We start from the raw sequence: 3220 nt of genomic DNA on the forward strand, positions 1-3220 counted from the left end.
ACAGGTACAAAGAGGTCAGACAAGTGATGGAAAATTCTCTCCATTGAATATACATGTAGTATCCCCCCAAAATGTAGACACATTAAGAGCTGATAACGCACTTAATTTTCACTTCTTTTCAGTTTGAACAGATTTGAAGAAATCAGTGAAGACGGTAAGATTTGAACGAAGAGCATGTCTCCACAGGACTTTTTATGGGGACACAGAAAAATTAAAGTTGAGGGGACGCAACACCCAGCAGTCGAGGAATCAAGGGCAGTTATTGAGAGATATGCGTACAAACACCTAACCGAAGGAACGATTCTTGATGTGTGCGGCTCCATGGCTGCGTCAGTTGTGGTCCAGGCGCTGCTGCTGCTGAAGCAATGGAACCGCAAACACCGAGAATCGCTGCGTTCCGTGTTTCTGCGCATCCTCTGTCCACAGCGGCCCTGGATGCCTGGACTGGGGCCCGTTCGGGACCAGACACTTCATCCTGGATGTGTCCCCATCACAAAGTCCAGAGGATACATCTTCTTGGTTCCAAGCTGAGTCTGGCTTCACCCATTACATCAAATCCGCTAACCCTGAAAAGGAGGGAAAATTGAGTTCTCAGCTGTTAAAGTGTGTGTACATTTGGTGGACAGCCAGCCTGTGGTACATCCATTTGGGGGACACCTCAAAACACATATATTCCATGAGTGCCTACACGGGTATGGAATATAGTAAATTGGGTTTCTATCCCGGGGAGTGACTCAGAAACAAAGACTCAAAGTGTCATCCTCGATGGTGGACACCGGGGGCTACAGCCACGTTAGCGACCAGGCTGTACCCGCCTCTCGCACACGCTCCCCTCTGCACACTGTGGCCTCTGCTGGGAGGGGCGGGCAGGGCTTCTCTGCGCCAGGCGGGGCAGAGCCCATGATGGTAGAAAAGTGAACCCGGGGGCAGGTCCGGGGCCCAGGAGCCAGCTGGAGAGAGGCACAGCCTGAGGCCACCTGCCTGGAAGGCCTCGGGCCCCGGGCTCAGGAGTGTGGGGCCCAGGCCTGGCTCGGCAATGCTCTGGCGTATCAGTGAGCCCGACTCCAAGGTCCACCCAGGGCCGCGAGTTCTTGGTCGTCAGGCCAGTCTGGGCTTCTCCTGGGAGCCCCAGGCTTCTGGAGATGGAGTCAAGTCCGGACCACAGGGCCCAGCCCTGAGAGCGTGCCTTCATGTACCTGCTCACCCACAGCAGCACACACATGGACGCTTTCATGGAGGTCAGGTTGCTGACACATGTTGTAAGGGGCACAGCATCTGCCTCAGGGAGTGTGTTTGTGACTGCACTGTGAGCATCCCCGGGCCAACGTGGATTTGTTCAAAGAGACCAGTTTCTGAAGGGTCAGACGTGTGCAGCCATCGTGGGAGTGTGACCCTAGGGTCCGGCAGAGCCTTGTCACTCACCGAAAGATGGGAGCAGCGGCGGGAACACTTCTTCATTCCAAAGTCGCTCCTGGCCCCTCCGGCCGATGGGAGAGGGGGCCCTGGTGGTCAGAAGGGGCGTCAGGAGTTTGAAGGCTCAGGGGCTGCGGGTCCAAAAGACCAGTCACCCACGGCCACGCTCATCTTCTGAGCTCCACCTGCTGGTCCCACGCAGCTGTGGCGACACCCGCCTGCTCTCTAAGTTGTTCCCATGACTGACGTTCTCAGGGGCCCGTTGGCGTGGGAGCCACGTCGGGTGACTTGCGTGGGCTCTTGGCAGGGAGCCCCTCCCTGTGGTCCTGCCCTGGACCCGTCGGGCTCTGAGAAGCTGACACTGCCAGGACAGGGGCCACGGTGGCCACGTGCCCTGAACGTCCGGGGCTGAGGCCTCGTCCTGGCAGCCGGGGCTGCAGTCACTGTGTGGTGCTGGGGCTGGAGCTGCTGTGGCCGCCACCTCCCGTGGCCATGGCGGGGCCGTGGAGGAGGCTGCAGGGGAGCCAGCCTCTCCTCCTTTGGGGGAGCCAGTGAGAAGCGCCTCCTGTCCAGTGGTTGGCACTGGGGACCCTGGCGGTGAAGGAGCTGGGGCAGAGGGTGTGGCTGGCTGTTTCTGCCCTCGAGTCCTCAGAACCCCCGCCTTCAGGTGACTCCTGTTTGCCGGCCTGTGGCCTGAGGTCCCAAGCAGCTGGGCTGAGGCTAGGCTGACTGCCCTATTTAGGGACAGGCACCAGCGGGCAGCTGTGTGGGAGGTGGGGGGGAAAGGGGGGAATGGGGTGGCCTGGCTCTGCCCAGAGAAAGGCTCTGAGGAGGCAGGGCTGCCTCAGGGCGCACTGGGTGGGCCTCGGGCTCAGCAGGTCTCAAGTTGGGCTTCACATACCGCCCCGCCTTCAGCAGCTTCCCCCGCAGGGGCTGACAGTCCTTCTGCGGGCACAGAGCTGGAGGGCATCCTCCCTTTGCTACTGGCAGGTGCGCCTGCCTGGCCCCCGGGGGTCAGGAGATGAAGGTGTTTCTGAGCAGGTACCTTGGCAGGTCATCGGGCACCTGGGAGTGTCCTACAGAGAAGAGAGGAACGATGGAGAGGACTTAGTGAGGGCAGGAGGGTTCTCGGAGAGCCCTCCCCTCCCAGGGCCGCCCCTCACAGGCCACATGGCCAGGACCAAAGTTTCCGCTCCTGCTCAGCCTGTTCACAGCCTAGCGTCACCCCAGCTCCCGCAGCGCCTTTGGTCAGGACGCCAGGCCTGGGTGCTGGGTCAGCAGAGGCATTTGAATGGTCAAGGCTGCCTCAGTGGAGGGCCACTCCCTTCAGTATCCGGTCTCCAGGGATGCTTCATCCAGGTCTAGGCGTCACCTGGGGGTGTGTCTGTGAAGCTCAGAAATGGCATGCCATGTTTCTGTGAGGACCTCCGTGTCTTTCCTGCACTTTTCACAGGGTCTGGCCCTACAGGGTGAAGGAGCACTGGCAGAGGGGAAATCAGCGCGCCCCTCACCGCCCCAGTCCCACCGGGGAGCGAGCAGAACCGGCCTGGAAGTGCGGCAGCTCCGGGTGGAGGCATCTCAGGCTCCTAGTGACAGGACTCGGCGCAGATGGAGAGGCCGGGACGGTCCAGTCACAGCTCAGCCTCCAGCTGACCGGGTCCTGCTTCCGGGCTCCACTCGGCGCCGGGGACAAGGCGGTACCGGCGGGCGGACCCAGCATCCTCCCCCGAGGCGAGCAGAGCCGGACCGCGGGCTGCGGCACCTCCCGCGAGACCCGGTGCTTCAAGGCCCCGCCCCCGGGCCCCGC

Source organism: Myotis nattereri (assembly GCF_964212035.1).
Source record: "Myotis nattereri genome assembly, chromosome: 10".
In the NCBI taxonomy this organism is placed as follows: Eukaryota; Metazoa; Chordata; class Mammalia; order Chiroptera; family Vespertilionidae; genus Myotis; species Myotis nattereri.